General features: G+C 45.8%; 1 long non-coding RNA gene across 1 annotated transcript in view; it reads right to left on the bottom strand.

Annotated features, from left to right (window-relative positions):
• LOC142496307 (uncharacterized) overlaps positions 1 to 20,477 on the bottom strand; it is a 316,897-nt gene extending 296,420 nt beyond the window's left edge. The window contains exons 1-2 of the long non-coding RNA XR_012801943.1: positions 20,394 to 20,477; positions 14,468 to 14,563 (exon numbers count right to left, since the gene is read on the bottom strand). This is a non-coding gene — a long non-coding RNA (uncharacterized LOC142496307). The remainder of the gene's footprint in view (positions 1 to 14,467; positions 14,564 to 20,393) is intronic.
• Positions 20,478 to 25,113: the final 4,636 nt, after the last annotated feature.

Raw genomic sequence — 25,113 nt, forward strand, 5'->3', positions numbered from 1 at the left:
AGAGAGTAGGATGGAATTCTAGTAAGTGCGCCTGCAGGGGGCCAAGCTTTATGTATCATGTGTCCAGGATTATCCAGTGCTATTCATATGCATCTTTAAGCAGATGTGTCTTAAGGTGGGTCTTAAAGGTGGATAGAGAGGGTGCTAGTCGGGTATTGAGGGGAAGGGCATTCCAGAGGTGCGGGGCAGAAAGTGAGAAAGGTTTAAGGTGGGAGAGAGCTTTAGATAAAAAGGGGGTAGAAAGAAGACATCCTTGAGAAGAACACAAGAGTCGGTGCTTAGCGAGAAATTAGGGCTGAGATGTAAGGAGGGGCAGAAGAATGTAAAGCTTTAAAAGTGAGGAGGAGAATTGAGTGTGAGATACGGAATTTGATCGGAAGCCAGGAGAGGGATTTCAGGAGGGGAGATGCGGAGACAGATTTAGGAAAGAGTAGAGTGATTCTGGCAGCAGCGTTTAGGATAGATTGTAGGGGAGACAGGTGAGAGGCAGGAAGGCAGGACAGCAGGAGGTTGCAGTAATCGAGACGTGAGAGAATGAGGGCCTGAGTCAGAGTTTTAGCAGTCGAGTAACAGAGGAAAGGGCGTGTCTTTGTGATGTTGCAGAGGAAAAAGCGACAAGTTTTAGAAACGTTTTGAATATGAGAGAAGAATGAGAGAGAGGAATCAAGTGTAACCCCTAGGCAGCGTGCTTGGGCTACTGGGTGATTGATCGTATTTCCAATTGTAATGTGGAAGGAGGTAGTAGGGCCAGGTTTGGGAGGCAGTATAAGGAGCTTTGTTTTTGCCATGTTAAGTTTCAGTGGGCGGATGGCCATCCAGGATGATATTCCAGAGAGGCATTCAGAAACTTTGGTCTGTAAAGCAGGTGTAAGGTCAGGGGTTGAAAGGTAAATTTGTGTGTCGTCAGCATAGAGGTGATAATTAAACCCAAAAGATGTTATTAGGTGACCTAGAGAGAGTGTGTAAAGAGAAAAGAGAAGGGGTCCCAGGACAGAGCCCTGGGGTACCCCCACAGAGAGATCAATAGAGGAGGAGGTGGTAGCAAAAGAGACACTGAAAGTACGATGGGAGAGTTAAGAGGAGATCAAGGATAGAGCTTTATTCCGAATACCAAGAGTATGGAGAATGTGAAGGAGAAGAGTGTCGTCCACGGTGTCGAATGCTGCAGAGAGGGCGAGTAATATGAGCAGAGTGTAATGACCTCTGTCTTTGGCAGCATGGATGTCGTCAGTTATTTTAGTGAGGGCTGTTTCAGTAGAGTGAGCAGTGCGGAAGCCAGATTGTAGAGGGTCTAGAAGAGAATAGGTGTTGAGAAAGTGTAGCAATCGAGAGAATACAAGACGTTCAAGGAGTTTGGAGGCAAAAGGGAGGGAGACAGGTCGATAGTTAGAAGGACAGGTAGGGTCAAGCTTGCTGTTTTTGTGTAATGGTATAACTGTTGCATGCTTGAAGATGGATGGAAAGGTACCAGAGTAGAGGGAAGAGTTAAAGATCAGTGTGAGCATAGGGATTATTGAAGGTGCAAGAGGTTTTAGGTGATGGGAGGGAATGGGATCAAGAGGGCAAGTGGTAGAGGGAGAAGAGGAGATCAGCAGTGACACATCCTCCTCCAAGATAGCGGAAAAAGAGTCAAGAAAGGCAGGAGGAGAGTTGGGAAGCAGTGTGGGATGGGAGGAGGCAACAGATGGAATGTTCTGACGTATGGATTCCACCTTTTCCTTAAAAAAGTCAGCAAAGTAATTTTAACGCCTGTATGCCCGCAGACCTGGCCAGTCCCCAGTACTGAGGTGGGAAAGGGTATAACACGCACCCACAGCAGTGAGGGCGTGCCCGGAGTGTGATAAAGCGTTGCCGGGCCTGGTAAGAAAAGGGTTAACGTATACTTGTAAAGTCCGGGGTGCCAGAGTTCGGATAGTAATGTCCGTGTGCCAGAGTTAAAGGATTGGAGAGAGAAGCGTAGTGGTGTCCGTAAGCCAAGGTTCAAGGATTGGAGAGAGCAGCGTAGTGGTGTCCGTAAGCCAAGGTTCAAGGGCAGGAGAAAGCAGAGTAGTCTAATCCAAAGCAGTAGTTCAAGCCAGGGGAATCCAAACAGAAGCAGGAACAGGAACAGAGCTGGAACAAACAAGGGAGCTAGGCATAGAGACTGCACACACAGGGGTCACAGGAAAGCTGTGCAGAGCAAGGAATGAGAGGACAGACAGGGGTTATAAAGGAAGGAGAACCAATAGGAGAGAGGGGAGGAGCAGAGGGTAAAGAAAGAGTTTGCAGGGATAGGCTTGAGAGAGCAGGGGAGGAGACAGGGAATAATTCAGGGATATGGCTTATTAAGCACGGGGGCGGAGCTAGACGGCAGATAACAGGAGCGTGTGCGCGCGCCCTCTGTAAGGGTCCCATGCGCGCGAACCACACATGCCACGGAACAAGGGGGAGGCAACACCGCGTGGGTGCTCGGCAATGGGGGTAAGAGAGGCGGAGAGGCAGAGGAGTAAGGTAACGTGGAGGCTGGGAGAATAGAGGCACGCCGGGGGCCGCGGGTGCCGCAGAGGGGTACCAGTGAGCGTGAACACGCGCGCACATTGCAGAGAACGCGCAGATGGTCTGAACACGCGTCAGGGCATGCCAGCCGTGCCGTAGAGGAACGACCGCGAGGGAGAAAGCGAGGAGGCAGGGAAGAGAGAGGGCATGGGGCAGTGGAAACAGAGGTGCTGGGGACACGCTGGGAAGCGCAAGTCCTCCGATCCGACACAGTCCTGAGGTGAAATTGAGGAAGAAGAGGAGGCAGCCAAGGGTGGTCTGAGTAGAGAGTCAAAGACAGAAAAGAGTCGGGTGGATTAGACTTGTGTGTGTTGATTAGTGATGAAAAGTAGGCTTGTTTAGCTTGCGAGAGGGCACAGTTGAAACAGGATAGCATAAATTTGTAGTCAATGAAGTCTGCGAGCATATGAGATTTCCTCCAGAGGCGTTCAGAGGAACGAGTGGAGGAACGCAGCATGCGTGTGTGGGAGTTTAGCCAGTGTCTGGGGTTAGAAGGGCGAGGACGGCAGAGAAAAAGTGGGGCATGAAGATCAAGAGAGGAAGATAAGGCAGAGTTGTAGTTCCTGACCAGGTTGTCAGGGTCTGAAGCAGAACTGAGAGAGGAGAGGGAGGAGCGTAAAGTGGAATCAAGAGCTGGTAGGTTAATAGAGTGCAGGTTTCTGCAAAAACGAGGGCGAGATGGAGATGGAGATGGAGAGAAGCGAGAGGTGGAAAATGAGATGAGGTGATGGTCAGAGAGAGGAAAAGGGGAAATGGAGAGAGAAGTTTTTAGTGAAAACCAGGTCTAGGTAGTGTCCATCCTTGTGGGTGTTGGCTTCAGTCCACTGTTGAAGGCCAAAAGAAGAGGTTAGAGAGAGAAAGCGGGAAGCCCAAGGGAGAGAGGGGTCATCAATGTGGCAGTTGAAGTCCCCAAGGAGAAGAACAGGTGAGTCTGAGGAGAGAAAGAAAGAGAGCCAGGATTCAAAATGAGAGAGAAAGGCAGAAGGGGGATGAGTAGAGGAAGGTGGGCGATAGATGACAACCACATGGACAGGGAGAGGAGAGAAGATCTGGACAGTGTGAGCCTCAAAGGAGGGAAAAGCAAGAGAGGGAGGAATAGGAAGGGTTCGGTAGCAGCAGAGAGAGGAGAGCAGGAGTCCCACGCCTCCACCCCTGCCATCAGGGCACGGAGTGTGGGAGAAGGAAAGGCCACCATAAGAGAGGGCAGATTCCAGAGCACAGTCAGACTGAGTGAGCCAGGTCTCAGTTATAGCAAATAGGAGCAGAGAGTGAGTGAGAAAGAAGTCATGCACAGAGAGGAACTTGTTGGAGAGGGAGTGGGCATTCCAAAGGGCACAGGAGAAAGGGAGAGAGGAGATGTCATCTTTACAGATGAGACAACTGTAGCACTTGAGAGTTTTGCCTGTTTTGGATTCTACAAAAAAGGACATCTATCTCTGAAGCCGCGTCCCACGCACCCAGTGAAGATGCATGTGTGGGTTGCCATCTCTAGACAAGGAGCATGATGCATCATTATCTTTGAGGGTAAAATAATACACAAATACACATGCTGTGGCCTTACGCACTGGACAGCTGTACTGTATTCAATATTTTGTACCCTAATGTTACATGTTTTTTCTTGTTTCCAGGAATCATGAATAAAGCGTTCTACATGTTGTTGAATACATAAAGAATGATTTCCCATCTGGTCACCGGTTCTTCCAGGACAATGATCCGAAACACACAGCGTCGACGGCTCACATTCTTGCCAGCGGTATCAACTGGGTTAAGATGCCAGCGGAGTAAGTTGGGTAACCTTTTCGCATTGTTTTACATAGTTTACTGTATATCTCCTTATGTAATTCACCTTTTTTCTCCCCTCCTACTGTATTACAGATCACCAGATTTTAATCCAATCGAAATGGTATGGCATGAGTTGAAGGATTATATCAGAAAAGTGTGGAAACCGTCCAAAAAGGAAGAATTGGAAAAGGGGATACTGAATTTCTGGAACAATATACTCACCGTAGCCAGATGTAATAAATATATTGATCATATTGCTACTTTGTTGCCTATTGTTATACAACATAATGGCCAGGCCTCGGGAAAGTAATAAGGCCCAGGTAAGTATGATACAGGTAAGTATGGCCCTAAAAATAACCATGTCTTCATTTATTGTTTCTTGTCCTTTTCAGAACTGCCGCAAGCAAGGAAGGGGGGGTTGGATGTGTAAGATAATAGTATGTGTTCATGTACAAACCAGCCTGTATCTTACATAAACCCCCCTCTCCCACTTCTCTCAATAGTTACTGTATAGAAATTCGTGTTTGCCAAAAAAAAAAGTTTAAAAAAAAATCTTTTGAAATAAATACTGTATTGTTATTGTTTTAACCATTTATTTCTGTTAATCAGGCACAGGTAAGTAAGATACAGCACGTCACTGCACTATAAGTAATGTATAGCACTCAAATTAACCATGTCTGCATTTATTGTTTCTTTTCATTTTCAGAACTACTACAAGAAAGGAAAGGGGGGGAGGATGTGTAAGATAATGTAAGGAATCGGGGGCCACGTCCCCTGCGACATGACTCCTCCTTACCCACTACCCGTACTGCAGCTGCTGCTGCCTCTGCCCCTCATCGCTACCCCTGCCAGCGCGCGGCACTTCCTGCAACTCACACCGCGGCCGCCATCTTGAATTCTCGCGTCGGCGTTACAGAGCGCGCATCTATCCCTGGCACTTGTAACACGCGCGCCATGCCTGCCTCCACCCCCTGCTCAGCCCGGAGGGTTCTTACCACGCCTCCTGCACTCTCAGCTGAGCCCTGTTACTCCAAGCCTCTCAGGAGCTGCTCCTCGTCATGCCCCCGTCCGGATTGATGTATACCGCTTTAAATACCCTGTTCTGTCACTTCCTCTTTGCTCTGCATAGCTCCTTGCTTCCTGTGTAGCCTGGAAACTGTGTCGTGCTCCTGTTTGTCTTTACCTCTACAGATTTGAACCAGCTTGTCTGACTTACCTCTCTGGCTCCCGACTTCGGCTTACCCATCACGATTCTTACCTCTCAGACCCTTGGACACGGAAACGGATTTGACTACGGAACTCTCAATGCTCCTGAACTCGGCAAGTACAACGACTATTCTAAATCTTAATCCAGGCCTGGCCACGCTACAACCACATCCCGGACCCGCTCCCTCTGCTGTTGGTGTATATATTCAAAATCCCACCTCAGTACAGGGGATTGGCCTGGTCTGCGGGCTGCACAGCGTGACATTATGCAGAGCCTAACAGAAACAGACCTGACTGAGGTGGGCCAACTAATCACAACTAATCAGGGGACTTGTGCTTTGCATGGATACTTTGGGATCTCAGAGCTGGTACAACAGCTTTCCCAGCTTTCACTACAGCCTATTCTGCCACCGGCCCTAGCCGTGCAGGGTGACAATCGGCCATCAGAACTCAGGATTCCTACGCCTAAAGCATATGTGGGTGACCCTCTAACCTGTCGTGGGTTTTTGAACCAATGTGAAATACAGTTTGAGATTTCTCCCAGCCTGTTCCCCATCGGACGCACTAAGGTAGCCTATGTTTACTCTCTTTTAACAGGGGACGCCTTGGCATGGGCCTCTCCTATCTGGGAGTTGCGTGCGGAAATCACCCAGGATTACCAGCTCTTCTGCCAAGAATTCCAGCAGGTATTCGATATTCCCCCCCGCAGAGATACTGCCGCTGCTTCTCTTGTTCAATTGTCTCAAGGTCGTAGGTCCGTAGCCAATTACGCATTGGAATTCCGGACTGTCGCGGCGGAGACGCATTGGAACCAAGAAGCCCTTATTGCTGTGTTTTGGCAAGGTTTGGCCGATTCTGTAAAGGATGAACTTGCAGTCCAGCCCAGGCCCCATGGATTGGAGGAATTGATCGCACAATGTATACGAGTGGATCAGCGCCTTCAACAGCGCCGTCATGAACGCCAGCATCCCAGAATTTTCTCTTCTGACCCTATTCTTCCAAGGTCCTTCCCAGCTATTCGCCCTGTTCTAGACGCTGTGGAAACCATGCAGATTGCCAGTCAAGAGTTCCGTAATACCGACAAGACTACCGATAAAACCCCTGACTGGATTGCCGAAAGGGCTCGTCGCCGTAATGAGGGCCTTTGCTACTACTGTGGATCTCCTGAGCATATGGTACGTTTTTGTCCTTTAAGATCCAAAGAACAAACACGACCAATGGGGCAAGAGGGACTCATTTTGGGGTCAATATCTTCTCACCCTATCTCTGAAAAGGAACTCCCTAAGAGAATTATGCTTCCAGTCTCGCTTGAAGGTCCGAATTTTCTCGTAAACACCGCCGCTTTTCTTGATTCAGGATCCGTGGTAACTTTGTGGATCAATATTTTGCTACTCATAACAAAATTCCGCTCATCGCTAAGAAGTCGCCGATTGGCCTCGAGGCTATTGATGGTCGCCCTTTGCAACCTGCCTTCATCACGTTAGAGACTCTTCCTCTCACCCTTTCTGCCGATACTCATACAGAAATCATAACCTTTGACGTGATGCACTCTCCTGCCGTTCCAGTTATCCTAGGATTACCCTCGCTGCAGAAGCACAACCCACGCATTGATTAGAGGGATGGCAAGACAATTCAGTGGGAGCCAGAGTCAGACGCCTCACCATTGCCGGTCATTTCTCCTACCACAGTCCTCGTGGGAGTGGAAACGCCCCCGGCTAATGATTCCGCTCTTCCTGAAGCATATGCGGATTTTATTGACGTGTTTAGCAAGACACAATCGGAGGTTCTACCTCCTCACAGACCTTATGATTGCCCCATTGATTTTGTTCCCGGTGCTGTTCTTCCGAAATGTAAGTCCTACTCCTTGTCTCTCCCTGAAACTGAAGCCATGGCAGCATACATCAAAGAAAACCTTGAAAAAGGATTCATTCGTAATTCTTCGTCACCCGCTGGTGCCTGTTTCTTTTTTGTCAAAAAGAAAGACGGATCCCTGAGACCATGCCGAGGTCTCAATCTCATCACAGTCAAGAATCGATACCCCCTTTCGCTGATCTCCAAACTTTTTGATAGGCTTCAAGGGGCAAAAAAAATTCCAAGCTAGACCTCCGAGTAGCTTACAATCTTGTTTGCATCCGAGAAGACGATGAATGGAAGACTGCCTTCAATACCAGAAGCGGCCACTACGAGTATCTTGTAATGCCCTTCGGCTTATGCAATGCTCCTGCTGTTTTTCAGGATTTTAGGAATGATGTCTTCCGTGATGTTCTCAACTCTTTCGTAATCGTCTATCTGGACAATATCCTAATTTTTTCTAAAAATCTTCAAGATCATGTCCAGCATACCAGGCCTGTTCTCGCTCGCCTTCGTGTCAATGATCTCTACGCTAAGCTCGAGAAATGTCTTTTTCATCAAACCTCTACTGCCTTCTTAGGCTATATAATTTCAGATAAAGGATTTTCAATGGACCCTGAAAAACTTAAGGCTGTTTTGGATTGGCCTAAGCCCAAATCTCTCAAAGCCATCCAGCATTTTTTGGGCTTCTCCAATTCCTATAGGAAATTGATCCGAAATTTTTCTACCACTGTGGCTCCCATTATTGCCCTTACCAAGAAGGGAGCTGACCTGTCTGTATGACCTCCGCAGGCCGTCTCGTCTTTCGAAACCCTGAAACAAGCTTTTATCTCGACACCCATTCTGCGACATCCCGATGTTAGTCTTCCTTTTACTTTAGAAGTTGATGCATCTGATTGTGGTGCAGGCGCCATCCTGTCCCAGAAATTCTTCCCTCAAGATAAGCTTCATCCATGCGGTTTTTTTTCAAAGAAGTTTTCGCCTGCTGTAAAGAACTATGATGTTGGCAATAGAGAGCTCTTGGCTATCAATATGGCCTTACAGGAATGGTGACATCTCCGGGAAGGCTCTCGCGACCCTATTTATATATTGACCGATCATAAAAATCTTCTTTATATCGAAAATGCACGTCATCTGGGGTCTCGTCAAGCCCGTTGGGCACTATTTCTCTCAAAATTTAATTATACTCTGTTTTATATTCCCGGTTTTAAGAACACAAAAGCTGATGCCTTGTCCTGACAATTTTCTCCTGAGGAAAGATCTGAAGAAACCCCTGAAACTATCGTACCCTCTAAGTTTATAATTTCCGCCAACTCATTTGACATTCTCAAAAAAATCGTTGAAGCTCAGACACAAATTCCGAGTGGTCTAGAGGTACCAGAAGGAACTCTTTATGCCGCACCCAGGTTTCATCAATAGATACTAGAATGGGGCCACTCCGTCCGTTCAGCTGGCCATCCCGGCTTCAAAAGAACTTTGGATCTTATCAAGCATACTTTTTGGTGGTCTAATATAGCAAAGATGGTTCATGAATTTACTGGTGCTTGTCCAGTATGCGCACAAAAGAAGACTCTTCATCAAAGACCCTCAGGCTTGCTCATGCCCTTGCCAGTACCTGAACGTCCATGGTCACATATTTCAATGGATTTCATTGTGGATCTACCACCTTCCAGAGGGATGAATACCATTTTGGTCATCGTTGACCGTTTTTCAAAACAGGCCCACTTTGTTCCACTCAAAGGACTTCCCTCCTCGTCCACCCTAGCTGATATCTTCACCAAGGAGGTGTTTTGCATCCATGGGATTCCTACATCCATAGTCTCGGACCGAGGCACACAATTTATATAGAAATTTTGGTGTGTTTTCTCCAAGAGGCTTGGCATGGTGCTTTCCTTTTCGTCAGACGAATCACCCCCAGACTAATGGGCAAACTGAGAGACTAAATCAAACACTGGAACAATACCTACGGTGTTTTATTTCCGAGTCCCAGGATAAATTGGTTGACCTGCTACCGTGGGCAACCAATTCACTTCGTAATGAATTCACGCACGAAACCCCGTTCTTCGTGAATTATGGTTCCCACCCAAGTCGACTGCCAATCTCAAACATTCCGATAGGAATGCCGGCGGCTGATGAATGGGTAACTACTCTGCAGGAGTCATGGATCAAGATCCAGTCCGCTCATCTTAGCGCCGCTCAGAAATTCAAGTCTCAGGCAGACCATCGTCGTCAACAGGCCCCTAATTACAAGCCAGGGGACTGAGTTTGGCTTTAGTCCAAGAACATCAAGTTGAAGTCTCCGACCCCGAAATTGGCACCCCAATTCTTAGGGCCTTTTCAGATCCAGGAACAAATCAATCCTGTTGCATTTCGTCTGAAACTTACGTCTTCCATGAGGATTCCAACCGTATTCCACGTTTCCTTGCTCAAGCCATTCGTCCAGAGCAAACGGTTCCCTACTAAGACCCATAAACCCAAACCAGTCATGGATTCTCACGTATCCAGAGGAAAGATACAATTCCTTGTTCACTGGAAGGGTTATGGCCCAGAGGAACGCTCTTGGGTACACAAGGAGGACATCCATGCTCCATTTCTCTTGAATCGCTTCCATAACAAATTTCCACAGAAGCCTTGGATGGATCGTCCGGAGGTCAATCCTGAAGGGGGGTGTAACAGGGGACTTATCCCTGTTCAGGTAATGTGCCTCTAATCCAGCATTGTGGTGGTTAACTGCTGGTAGTCAATTAACAAAACACCACCTGCCTGATTAGATGGCTTCGAAAGCCTGTCTTTTGAAACACAAAGTGAGAACTCTTTAGCTGACACCTGAGCTGAACTTGGAGACACACTTGTCTTGAGCTCTGCTAAAAGATAGCAGAGCTGCTTTCAAGACACAGGGAAAACTTCTAAACCTGTATGCTGAACAACCCTGGAGACAAGGGAGCTGAAGCAGGGACAGTGAAGATTTTCCCTCCAAACCACAAGGAACAGATAAGACTTTCATTCTTAAAAGACTGCTTATATCTGCTTATTGCATGCTATGTGTTTGGGGTTGGGAGAATTGCTTAACTAACGGAGATGTGAATTAATTGCATAGGAGTTCACTAGAAATACTCCCAAGTGGATAGAAGCTTTGTTCCCCCCCCCTGTGTTTGGATACTTTCCTGATAAAAAGGAAAAGGCACAATAAAGCCTATTATAATTTCACCTTATAAAGCCTCCCATTGTGTACCTCTGTGAACGTCCGTCTACAGGGGGGTACTGTAAGGAATCGGGGGCCACGTCCCCTGCGACGTGACTTCTCCTTACCCACTACCCGTACTGCAGCTGCTGCTGCCTCTACCCCTCATCGCTACCCCTGATGGCGCGTGGCACTTCCTGCTAATCACACCGCGGCTGCCATCTTGGATTCTCACGCCGGCATTACAGAGCGCTCATCTATCCCTGGCACTTGTAACACGCGCGCCATGCCTGCCTCCACTCCCCGCTCAGCCCGGGAGTTCTTGCCACGCCTCCTGCACTCTCAGCTGAGCCCTGTTACTCCAAGCCTCTCAGGAGCTCCTCGTCACGCCACCATCCGGATTGGTGGATACCGCTTTAAATACCCTGCTCTGTCACTTCCTCCTTGCTCTGCATAGCTCCTTGATTCCTGTGTAGCCTGGAAACTGTGTTGTGCTCCTGTTTGTCTTTACCCCTACAGATTTGAACCGGCTTGTCTGACTTACCTCTCTGGCTCCTGACTTCGGCTTACCCATCACGATTCTTACCTCTCAGACACTTGGACACGGAAATGGATTTGACTACGGAACTCTCTATGCTCCTGAACATGGCAAGTACAACGACTATTCTAAATCTTAATTCAGGCCTGGCCACGCTACAACCACATCCCGGACCCGCTCCCTCTGCTGTCGGTGTGTATATTCAACATCCCACCTCAATACAGGGGACTGGCCTGGTCTGCGGGCTGCACAGCGTGACAGATAATAGTTACTGTATAGAAATCCGTGTTTGTCAAATAAAATAATGTTTTTAAAAAAATCTTTTGAAATACTGTATTTATAGAGCTGCAGCCACCTCTCTCCGCATCTTGCAATGCCATAACGAAGAGAAAGACAAGAGCTACTGTATTGTATTTTTGTACTGTATTATGCATTAAAAAATACAATCTATTTTTTATACCCCTCTTGCAGACCTGAAATTCTTATGAACAGTTCAACAAACAAAGCATTGCACTTCACATTAGTTTGGGGAAAAAATATATATAAAAACAAAAAATGCTTTTTAAAAATTATTATATTTTTATTATTTAATCAATCATTTCTGTTTATAATGCAATAAAATGCTGTTGAAAAATACTATTTTCCTGCATTAAGGATTATCAACAATGTCTTCTGCCCAGCTCATGATAATCACGCAACAGAACATTTACGTGAATGGCTCTGTTGGAGGGCTCTGTTGTTGATAAGCTTTGAACTTCAAGTTGACTTGTTTTATTACAGTACAATAGCAATTTTAGAAGGGCTTTCTTAGCTAGGCCTGTATCTCACACAACATGTTAATCTTATTACTAGTGGGTGGGGGGGAGTGTTGTGTTGAAGAAAAGGCAAGTTAGAAGGGCTTAGCTTATCGCACTTGCGCGTGCGTGGCATGGTTTGTCAGGGGAGTTGATAAGAGGTTGAAATCCTTGAGCCGTGTGTGTGCGGGGGGAGGAGGTGCGAGCTGTGCTAGCTGTATGAAGTTACAAGCTGTAGTTCAAAGACATATTCTCAACAGGTAATCATAATGTTTTGATCCCCATACCCCCAAAGAAAAAAACAGTTACTGTTAAACAGCACATGTTTTTTTCTTTAATAAAGTCTATTATTGCTTATTTGATTATACTACAGTTTTGCAGACATGAATATCGCACACTGAACGTGTGTGGGGGGGATTAAAATCATCAGACCCCCCCCAAAAAATATTATTTTTTTGTTTAATCAACTATTTCTGGTTTTAATTTTCAGTACTGTACTGTACAGTTCAGCAATACAGAATCAAATGCAACCATAACAAAGGAAAAGAAAGGAAAAGCCTGTACACGAATTATTGTATTTTTGTATTTTTGCATTTTTGTATGATTCATTACCCAATAAAATTTTAAAAACAAATATTAATGATTTGATTCAACTACTAAAGTGTGTGTGTGGGGGGGGGCAGCTTTGAAAGCCGTATGGTAATCTTATTAACAGCTCTGTGGGGGGAGGGGTGTTGTGTTGTTTATAAGCGGTGAACTCCAAGATGACTTGGCACAGCAGAATAGAAGAAGCTTTGAAGAGCATACGGCGCGCATGCGTGGCAGGAATCACAGCTAAAATGCCATTTTCTAATCCGGACAAAACGATAACCAAACCGCGTGTTTAAGTCGGCACGATTAAATCAAATTGCGTGCCATCGAATGGGTATTCCGATCTACATACTGCGTTAATCGTTCGAATAGCGGCCGCTACATCAGTACTAGGGAATATACATTTCTGTTCCAAAGAGTGATCTAAATTTGAGACACCGGAAACTACCAATGGCTGATCTAAAGAATTACCTAAATTACAATGATCCAAACTGATGGATGAAGAATAACCTAAATTAGAACCATATGATGGTTCCAAGGATGGATACTGTGAATAAGAATGACCTAAATAACAATGATTTGAGAAAGTACCTGAAGAATTAACTAAATTAGAAGATACAGATGGATTGGATATAATTCCAAAACCCAAACCCTGTGTATTTACAAGATATGAAGCAACCACAATAGGGTAATCTGACTCCATTAATATAGAAGTCAGTACATTTATGCATTTGTGGTTCTAAGTGTTAAACGCCAACTCGCCTGAATCCCTCTGGCTCTTCATAGAAAAGTGCCTCATCAAGGTCAACTTCCTGACGTACCTGTTAAGGCCCGCAAATAATTTATAACTAGTTGGTGTACTGGACAAAATGACACTCCTTTAGCTAAAAGTAAAATTTCATGTGGAGTGAGTGTGTAAAAAGATTGTAAATACCATATTCTGCTTGCCTGTCCACCACTAGTAATCCATTTTTTTCTTTTTGACAACTCTCCATTAAGGGCACCACACTTTTACTTGACGACACCGAAACTTGAGTTTGTATCAGGAAATTACTTATAACCACTTATTGTTGTGGGGAAAATGGAGGTTAGGCTTATGCTTGCACACCTGATTTCTGCTGCTTCAGTTAGCCGGTCATGCCATGCATAACTTTAGCCACAAAAACCTCATAAAATCCGAAGATTTATACTGCCACGGACACACACAGGGATTACTGAAAGTTAGAAGGTTCCACTATGAGCCCTTGCGTTCGCATTCTTACGAATAAGAAAATCGGGGCGGCTGCCCATAGGTTCACAATTTTTTCCAAAGCAATTTATTGCAAACAAACTTTTTTAACTTGGGGGGGCGTGTTTTTTTTTTTTGTTTTTTTACTGGGACTTGCATGTTTTGTTTTTCACTTGGACTTGCATGTGCTTTTTCATTGGCCAACAAAATATATTTATATTGTCTCTTTTTATTCTCTGTGTCCATTCTTTATTATTTTTGTCTGCTGACACAACCACTAACAGCAAATTTTGAGAACTTTGATCTCCCATTATTCTCCTGCTACAGTAACCAGCGCAAGCTGATTGCGTACAACTCCTGTTACAATAACCAAATTTAATTGATAATGTAAAATTCTCCTGATACAATAATCAAATTTAATTGATCATGTACAATTCTTTTGGTATGTTATTGATAAAACAGAGTAAACATACAATCAAGGAAAAGTCAAGACAATCTTGAAGACAATCCCTTAATCATACAAGCACTCCCCCTCATCACCAAAACACCAAAACTTTTAATGGGATTCTCACTTTAGTCCCTAACAAAACATTACAACTCTAATACTTTAAAATGGATACAGGAGCAGAGATTAATACACTCATTTGAAACTGCTAGGGTTACCCGTCAACCAGATTGAAACACTCTTCCAAAACCTAGCTCTCTACACATCACTCAAACAATTTTTTAGACTTAGGCATTTCTCAAAAGGTGCCTTTTACCTTGATCCTTATGAGCACTCAGGTATGAGTGACCGAGGAGTGATTTTTTCAGGTGCTCAGCTTCCGGTATATTTGGGTCCCTGTTCGGAGCGCCATCTATGCAAAGCGTGAATAAAGAAACAAATCTGAGGGTTACATTGCAAAATGACAAATGAGTTTATTGCGTATGGATGCACTGTTGCAGGGTACATGCAACCACACATGCGGGTTCTCTTGATAAGGCTTCTTTATTGAGCCTTAAAAATATACAGCACACAAAAACAAAATAGCTTCTCTTCAGTATACAAAAACAACATAGCTTTTCTTCAGCAGACAAAAACAAAATAGCTTCTCTTCAGTATAGAAAACAAGGCAGTTTCTCTTCAGCATGCAGGACATAGACAGTTCATCACACATGTACTTTGAAAAACAGACCTTATAGCAGTAATCTCTTCAGTATTTCAGTCCTGTCTCCTGACCAGCTAGCCTGCATGTGTGTACAGCCTGGGGTTTTTAAAAAACCTTGATTATGAAGCTGGGGTGAGACTAATTAAGCAGCCCTTCTCAACCGAAACTTAACATCGTCACTGCTGCACTGCAAACATAGGTTTGCCAGGTACACTACTGACACGATTTATTCGAGCAGGGCTAGTTCCGCAAGCCGGGGGATGCCCCGGCTTGCTAGCCCCACTCCCTCGGCGTGCCGCGCGTCACCGATGCGCGGTCACGCTTCATCGAGTGCCTGCGCCCTCTGCGCGCATGCCAGGGCTCCCCGAGGGAGCCCTGGTGTGCCGTGATCTATGGGATGGTGGTGGGGGGTTCCGGGGGGCCCGGCGGACCCGGAGAGGCGAGGGAGAAGCCCCGATCGGAGGGCCGCTCCTCCGAGGCTTCGGCGCGCGTTCGGGACACCCCGGCGCGCGCCCGGTTACTGTCGCGGCCGAGACCGGGCAAATGCTCGAATAAACTCGGCCGCGACAGTATATGGCTGGTGACGTTCATTCACCCTGTCACATTCCTCCCCTGTTAGTGTGTGGCTGGGGCCATGCACGGCTAAAGCCCGACCATCCACCCCTTTTCTAGAAAAGAAGTCATCATTTGCATTTTCTTTTCCAGGTCTGTGCTGAATCTCAAATGAGAAGGGTTGGAGGGCCATATATCACCTGGTCAATCTAGCATTGGAGTCCTTCATATTATTTAATCACTTCAATGGAGCATGGTCCGTCACCAGAGTAAAATGGACTCCTGCCAGGTAATGCCTCAAAGCCTCGATTGCCCACTTTACTGCGATGCACTCCTTCTCAATCACTGAGTAGTTTTTTTCCCTCGGAAACAATTTCCTACTCAGAAAAAGGATCGGATGATCCACTCCCTCAAACTGTTGTGACAACACTGCCCCTAGCCCTATCTCTGATGCATTGGTTTGCACTACAAAAGGCCTGTTGAAGTCTGGGCTTCTAAGGACGGGACCCTCTGATAGACACCTTTTTATGTCCTCAAAGGCTCTCTGACACTCCCTTGACCATACCACTTGTGTAGAGGCACACTTTTTTGTGAGGTCCGTTAATGGGGCTGCAATTTCCGAGTAGTTGGGGATGAACCGCCGATAGTACACTGCTAAACCCAGCAGAGAGCGTACCTGCGTTTTTGTTTGGGGGGTCGGATCTTCCTTCAGGGCAAATACCTTGTCGGCTAGTGGCCTTACTTTTCCACCTCCCACTGCATACCCTAAGTATTTGGTTTCCGCCTTACCCAGGGCACATTTCTTAGGGTTGCCTGTGAGCCCTGCCTCTCTTAGAGATTTGAGGACCGCTTTCAGCCTATTTAGATGGGCCCGCCAGTGTTTACTATAAATGACAATGTCATCTAGGTAGGCTGCGGCATTAGCCCTATGGGGTCTCAGCACTTTATCCACGAGTCTCTGAAATGTGGCTGGGGCTCCATGCAGTCCAAATGGCATTGTCACAAACTGGTATAAACCCATGGGAGTGGCAAAGGCTGTTTTGCACTTGGACTTTTCCTATAAAGGAATTTGCCAGTATCCTCTTGTTAACTCCATCGTGGATATATATTTTGCATTACCAAGGGCGTCAATTAACTCGTCCACCCTTGGCATCGAAAATGCGTCAAACTTGGATACCGCATTGACCTTTTATGACGTCCACACAAAATCTTACCTTCCCATCGGGTTTAGGGACCATAACTAGTGGACTACACCACTCACTGCATGATTCCTCAATCACTTCTAAGTGTAACATTTCTTGTACCTCCTTCTCTACCAGGGTCCTACGACATTCAGGAAACCTATAAGGACGGGAATGTACTTTTACCACAGGTGCTGTCTCGATCACATGTGAAATTAAATTAGTTTGCCCTAGTAAATCAGAAAAAACATCATGGAATTGTTTAATTATTTCTAACAAGTCCCCTTTTTGTTCAGAGGACAACTGTCTACCCATTGGAATTTTATCGGCACCCACAATGTCCTCCCGTGGGGGCTGAGGACCCAAGTCCATTTCCTCCTCCACCGGGTGGATGAATAGAGACCACTGCATCTTCCAGGGTTTCAGCAAGTTCACATGGTAAATTGGTTTACACTTCCTGGACCCTGGTTGAGCGATCTCATAATCCACATCACCCATGCAGTGGAGTACTTCGAATGGGCCCTGCCATTTGGCTAGGAGTTTGCTCTCACAACTGGGTAACAACAACATCACCTGATCTCCTGGGTGAAACACTCTCATACGAGCATTTTGATAGTAATGTCTCTCCTGACTGTCCTGGGCTGATCTAACATTCTCCCTAGCAAAATGCCCGACCACATCTAGGCCCTTCCTAAGGTCCAATACATATTGCATGGTATTCTTAGAAGGGGACCACTGTTCCTCCCAGGACTCCTTTAGGAGCTCTAGGATACCCCGGGCAGTTCAAATGGAGAGAATGCCGTGGAGGTCTGGGGAACTTCCCGCACTGCAAACAGCAGAAAATGGAGAAGTTCATCCCAGGCTCTCTTCTCTGAATCTACAAATTTCCTCAGCATCCCTTTTAGAGTTCGGTTAAATCTTTCCACCAATCCGTCAGTCTGTGGATGGTAGACCGATGTCCGAACAGACTTGACCTCTAGTAATTTTAAGACATCCTGCATCAGTTTAGCCATACAATTTGTACCTTGCTCTGTCAACATAACCTGGGGAAGTCCAACTCGTGAGAACAGTTCCAACAACTTGTTGGCTACTTGCTTCGTCGTTGCTGTTCTCAGGGGGAACGCCTCAGGATATCTTGTTGCATAGTCAACTATTACAAGAATAAACCTGTGTCCTTTTGCAGAAGGTTCTAGATGTCCTACCAAGTCTACCCCAATCCTCTCAAAGGGAACTGACACCAAGGGTAGAGGAACAAAAGGGGCTGTTTTTTGTCCCTTCGGACTAGTTAGCTGGCACTCCGGACATGCCGCACATAATTTAGCAATATCACTATGCATCCCTGGCCAATAGATCGGGACGAAATACGATCCAATGTTTTATCCCTGCCAAGGTGACCACCCCAAGGGACAGTATGGGCTAGAGTGAACACAGATTTAACAAACGCCTTGGGAACCAATATCTGTCTGGTGACCTCCCCTGTTTGTGTCTGCCTATTCAGCCTATACAGGATATCATTTGATAATTCAAAATGGGGGAATACTATCACCCCCTGTGCATTAAATATCGGCTCATCAATTTTTACCACCTTATCATACTGTCTAGCAAGGACTGGGTCTTCCCTTCGCCCCTGGTGAAAATCAGGGAGGTATAGGTCTGGTAAACCTCCAGGGCCCATATCCCCCTCCCTCTTGCCATCCCCAGCCATCACTTGTTACTTCTGGCTACTAGAATGGTCACCTTGAGACCCAGATTTCTGCAACCAGTCCTGTTTGTCAGAGCGTCTTTGGAACCCGGTGTCTACTGGGAAAAAGGTCTGCCGAGAAGGGGAACAGTTTGCCAGGGTTCTCCTGAGCCATAGAAAAAGGCTCCTCGTGAGAGACTGGAGCCATTAGGTCCGAAAAGAAAGGCCAGTCCCGGACGTGCACAACAAGGGCAGGGAGTCAAGGAGCGACTCCTACTTCGAGGTAGTCCTCCTGACCTTTTACCTGTAGCCGGATTTTGGCTGTCGGATACTGTTTTACATCGCCATGTATACATTCTATATTGCATGGAGAGTCAAAAGAACAGACGTTAGGCGGAAACAGTTCCTGGAAGACCAGAGTTTTCCAAGAGCCCGAATCTACAAGGGCCTGGATGGTTTTTCCCCCAACCTGGGCTGGAAGTAGCCAGGGCTTGTAATTTTCTCCAGTGAAGGTCGAGGCGACGGTCCTGCTGAAGGAACAATCCATCTGTGGACAGTCCACATGCCGATGACCTTGTTCTCCACAGGCGGAACATGGAGAGGGTTCCCTCGCAGGAGGGGGCCATGGATAGCGCTCCGCTGGACTGGATACTGGAGACCAGGCATCTGGTGGGTCCTGTGGGTGAGGTCCTTGGAAGTTCCTCTCATTTGGCAACATGCCGAAATCAGGAGGGGATGAGGGTCCCGGCGGTGGCCAGCGTTTTTTCTTCATCCTTGTTGGAAGGACGGCTCCTTTCGTGGCACTTAGCGATTGCGCATGGAGGGGCCGTAGTTTCCCTGTTGTTCCAATCTCCCTCTTTGGGTCTCCGCAAGTGCTGGTGAAGTTGGATCCATCGGCTCCAGGGCACTCGTCTGATCCTTGGCTCCAAGAAAGTTCTCAACGTGTCGGACCGCCAAAGCTAGGGTTTCAGCAGCATGGCGTTTTATCCACGAGCGTGCGGAAGGGGTTATCATCTTAGCGGTGTATTTCAGGTTCCGGAAATGCTGCCGGTAGGTCTCTGGGGACAGACCTAAGCGATTCAGTATGGCAGCTTTTACTTGTTGGTAGTCCATTGCCTGATCTGCTGGAATGCCCTGATATGAGGCCTGGGCTTCTCCTATGAGGAGCGGGGCCAAAGCAGTTGCCCAGCGGTCTGCAGCCCAGCCCTGAGCTTCAGCAACCCTTTCAAATGTCAGTAAAAAAGCCTCTGGATCCTCGTTCGGAGCCATTTTCCTCAGGAGGACCGGGGGTTTGTTCGCAAGTTCTGGACTGGCAGACCCCTGGAATTTGGTCAGCAGCTTGGCCATCCGCTCATCCTGTGCTGCCTGCTGCTGGGTTAGGAGCTAGGTTTGCTGCTGCAATAGCAGTTGGGCCTGCTCCTGCATTAACAATCCCTGCTGTTTGGTCTGCTCCTGCATTAACAGTCCCTGCTGTCTGGTCTGCTCGCACTGAAACTCTTTTAAAAATTCTTCCATTTTTCTCCTTTTTGTGTGTGTGTGTGGCCCTTCAACTGCAGGGGCCTCTCAAAATCCCGGCACTTCTGACACCATATGTTGCAGGGTACATGCAACCACACACACGTGTTCTCTTAATAAGGCTTCTTTATTGAGCCTTAAAAATATACAGCACACAAAAACAAAATAGCTTCTCTTCAGCATACAAAAACAAAATAGCTTCTCTTCAGCATAGAAAACAAGGCAACTTCTCTTCAGCATGCAGGACACAGACAGTTCATCACACATGTACTTTGAATAACAGACCTTATAGCAGTAATCTCTTCAGTGAAGGAATATTATATCCCTGGCGCTCGGCGTGCATAAAATACATACATATATAAAGGATATATACAACCAAAAGTGATGACGCTGGCTGATCCGATAGAATACTCCACGTGTAGGTGATCACGTGGAGTATTCTATCGGATCAGCCAGCGTCATCACTACTGGTTGTATATATCTTTTATATATGTATGTATTTTATGCACACCGCGTGCCAGAGATATAATATTCCTTCACCACACTTATCTGACTTGGGGTTAGAGTTATATCACAGGCAGCCAGCTAGTTTATTAGAAAATAGCGCTACCTTATTTGTTATTCTTAGTAATCTCTTCAGTATTTCAGTCCTGTCTCCTGACCAGCTAGAAGGGAAAGGTGCATCCGGAGCAACAGCAAACAGCCCAATGACGTCACAGTCCGAAATTGAACATCAAAGCTTTATTGGAGACTTTATTGGGCTGTTTGCTGTTGCTCCGGATTCACCTTTCCCTTCTACATGACCTCTCTGCCGGATGCACACTATAGGACTCACTGCTGAGGAATTATTGGACCCAGGACGATGAGCTGACAGGAGTAAGATTGCCGTTTTGCTCCTGAGCCCCAACCTTTACATGTGTCTTGATTTATCCTCTCATTTTCCTACCAACCCTGCACAATCAGTGCTTCATTCAACTTTAGCCCAGGAGCGTATGACAGTCATATATCTCCTGATCAGCTAGCCTGAGGGTTTTAAAACTTATGCAGCTGCGGTCAGACTAATTAAGCAGCCCTTCTCAACTGAAACTTAACCTCGTCACTGCTGCACTGCAAGCCTAAACATAGGTTTGCCAGGTATATGGCTTGTGACGTTCATTCACCCTGTCACATGCACACACAGGAGAAAAGCTTCAACACAAAAGCTCTCCTGCAGAAATATGGCCTACAAGACATATTTATACCAAAATACTAAGCCCATGTCCCCTTTTATGACGTGGCTTGTACGTAATTACATATGCATATAAGATAAACAAATATGAATATGAGAACATTGAGTTAATAACATAACTGTAAAATTTATACCAAAAATTAATTGAATCAGCTAAAAAGTTATTAGGCAAGCCAGTGACCTTTTCTCTATATACGTGATTTCTTGGAAAGGGTGTATTTGACCATGAGACCCTCCCCCTGAATGTGAAAAGTGTCTGTTATCTCTGTCTTAGTTTTCGTAACAGTGGCGGCATTTCTCCCATCTCCAAGGTTTGTGGTTAGCTGAAATGCTTATTATGACTAAAAACGAAAGAATAAAAAAATGTGTCTTTTAAACCTCAATTGCATTCCACATTCACGCAGACAATAAACAAAATGGATGACAAGAGAAGGCACCTAACATGGATGCTGAACAGAAATGGCTGCTTAGATCCTAGTGCTGTTTACGTCAGACCCCCCCCCCCCATAATGTACTTTTTTCTCAACTTTGTCAGTGTATTAATATGTGTTAGTGTAATAATAAGGAATTAGATAAACTCTGTCCAACAGGTACATTAAGGAAGGGTACACATGAATGTTCAACCCAGACCCCCAGGATGAATGCACCCATCAGCAGAGACAGAGGGATAAAAAGCAAAAGTCTTTACGATGGTACTCACATCAATGCATTAATTAAACCCCATTGGGGCCAATGTGCCCAATGTATATATCCAGAATGTTTATTTTGCACATAAGTAGGCAATCTGTCTTCCCCCAAAATTGTGGGGGGGGGACATAGCCTCCAAAGCCATGATAGTCATAAAACAAGGATCTTTTTGATGTACTTTTAAAATGTTCCAGACTATGCATTTGGAAGCCCCATATTACATTCCGACGGTGTTCAAGGAACCATGTTGCTAAAGTATGGGTTGTTCTTCCAATTTACTGTGGTCCACAACTGCAAGAAATTGAATAAACCACATATATGGATAGGCAGTTAATATAGACTATCACAGAATGGTCTGAGTGGTTAGTTCTTGAAATTATTTTCTTTGTGGTTTTGAGGTGTTTACATGTAATGCACCGTCCTCTCCCACACTGAAAATGACCAATCACCAAAACTTTATTGGCTATAAGATTTGATTTTGCAGGTTTTAATTTGCTAGGTGCCAAAATTGTCTTCATATTTCTTGCTCTTTGTAGACTATCGTAATCTGTCTAGGCAGTTTTTAACCAATAATTGGATCACTCATTAAATTCTCCAATGGCTCTTAGGACTTTTTTGATCTGATGTGCACCTTGATGATATTTAGTAATACATTTAGGAAATTCATAAGATGAATCCACTGGTTTATTGTCTTGCCTATTGTATTTTTAGACAGCTCCAACAGTTGACTCGTATCTGTCTGTCTAACAATCTCCAGAGTCTCTAACACCTGTCTTCTACCATATCCCTTGGTAAAAAAAATCTATTGACCAATAGTTTGGTAGAGAGAACATTGAGGGACATTCACCACTCAATAAGCCAATGCTGCAGGGCTTTTTCTAATTTGTCAATACACTCAACAGAGTCAACGATACAAAAATGATATCCAATGAGTATGAACAATAGGAATATGAGAAATAAAGGATATACATATGCAAAAAACAAGAAGAAATATCCAAAGCCTTGATGGCACCTCACCAGACCAGAGTGTGTTCTGTCTCCCCCCTTCTCATACCATGTACGAATAAATTTACATTTTTAACCTTTCATTGCTGGTGCTGGCCCCATTCTTCAGCTGTGCTCCGCTGCAATCTTTGGATTTCATGGTCTTATCAATGGCATGGTTTACCACTGTGACAATAAATGGGTATAGGGAGGTGTGGGTAGTTGCCCCAGGGATGGTGGTTAAACTTCTCAGGTGGGAAGCGTGAGGGCGGGTTAAACCCTTCATTACCATGGTGGTTAATAACTGCTAAGAGGATTAATGGGTTGCAGGTCAGTAGTTAGTATTTTTTATTTTACTGTCGGTTTCCACTGAAGATGAGGAGGATGCAAAGGAAGACGAGGAGGGCGAGGACAGCCTTGATTCTGGTAGGAGTAAGTACAACTTGTTTACTATATGCTAGTTGGGACATGTTTTCGTTAAGGTTGTTCAATGTATTGTATTAGTGTTTGTATTGTATTGTAATGTTTATTGAGGGTAGAGGAGTGGGTGAAGGGGGTAGAGGAGTGGGTGAAGGGGGTAGTTACCCCAGGGTGGGTGGTTAGGCCTCTTGGTTGGGTAGTGGGAAGTGTTAACCCTTTCATTACCATAGAGGTTACTACCGCTAAGGTAATGGAAGGTTTAACCCATGCCGCAAACTTCCCAGTAGGCCTAATCACCCACTCTGGGGAAACTATCCCCCTCACCCACCCCCTCTACCCCCAATAAACCAGGTAGTCTGGCTTAACCCCTTTGTTGCCTTAGTGTCTAGCTGCTAAGGTAATGAAGCTGCTTTTATTTTATTTTGATAACAGAGTATTGAAGCAGGGGGTCTCCGGGGCTGAACCACATTGATTTCAGCATCGGGGACCCCCTGCTTCCCAAGTTACAGGCCCCGTTATGGGGTGCCATATCCCCTACTTTGTTTAAATCTCACAGTCACATGGGCCGTGACGCGTGAGAATTTAAACATGGCAGGGATATCGGCACCCCAAAACGGGGCCTGTAACTCGGGAAACAGAGGGTCCATAAAGTGCAAAGTCAAATTATATATATATATATATATATATATATATATATATATATATGTGTGTGTGTGTATATATATATATGTGTGTGTGTGTGTGTGTGTGTGTGTGTGTGTGTGTGTGTGTGTGTGTGTATATATATTTATATATATATATGTGTATATATATATATATATATTGTGACAAAACGGCTTACTCCGGGGCTCCGCCGTCTGTCCGGGACTGTTAGAACACGGTCTTTTAGGGTAGGTTAAATGATGAGACGTCACGTACTGTTCCTTTAAACAGGCTATGCCTGGTTTATTCAGTCCCAGGCACTGAGACTGCCACAGTTTAAACAGAAAACAAAGCCAAACAAAAAGCTGCTCGTCTGAGCGATAACTTAAACTTAGATGTCCCTGACTCAGAGTTGGAAGTGGCTTGTCCACTTCCACCAACAAAATAAGTACCTTTGCAGTCTTTAGACAAACTAACAGAATGAATGAAGCAATTTGGGAAAGAGGCTTTCTCACCCCTCTGCAGTTCAGCAGCCTTCCAGGCTCTTGGGCGGGGCCCAGAGGAAACAGGAAACAGGTCTTATATACCTGAACTCTAATCAGCATGACAGGTGACAGAAAACAGGCAGCAGACAAACTGTGGAATGGAGTGCCTGTACCACGAGGCTGCCCTGTTCAGCTTAGACAGGACAGAAACTGTTCAGTATCCTGGGAGCCCTGTATATGGAGTTTATTACCAACCCCTGGTTTCTGTCACATATCCTCCCCCCCAGCTCAGACCTCGAGGGGTGAGCGACCATGGATATTAGGGAGTGCATCCTTGACAACCCGTCGGCATTGCCATGTTTGTGCCCCGACCTGTGTTCCACAGAAAATTTAAAGGGCTGTAGGCTTAGGAACCACCTGGTCACCCTAGCGTTCTTCTCCCTATTTTGACACATCCAGGTAAGGGGTGCATGATCTGTGACCAATCGGAACTTTCTCCCCAACAGATAATACTTGAGTGTCTCTACAGCCCACTTTATTGCGAGACACTCTTTCTCGACTATGGAGTAATTTTTCTCCTGGGGATTTAGTTTCCTACTTAAATAAAGGATGGGGTGCTCCTCCCCTTGAGACTCCTGGGAGAGTACCGCCCCCAGCCCTACCTCAGATGCGTCGGTTTGGACTACGAACTCTTTGGAGAAGTCAGGTGTGACCAACACTGGTTGGGCACAGAGAGCTTCTTTCAGGCTTCTAAAGGCCTGTTCGGCTTCGGGGGACCACTTTACCATTAGCGGTCCTCTTGCTTTTGTGAGGTCGGTTAGTGGGGTTGCCTTAGTTGCAAAATTGGGAATAAACCTCCTATAGTAGCCAATTAACCCCAAAAA

This window comes from Ascaphus truei, chromosome 1 (genome assembly GCF_040206685.1).
Source record: "Ascaphus truei isolate aAscTru1 chromosome 1, aAscTru1.hap1, whole genome shotgun sequence".
NCBI classification, from domain to species: Eukaryota; Metazoa; Chordata; class Amphibia; order Anura; family Ascaphidae; genus Ascaphus; species Ascaphus truei.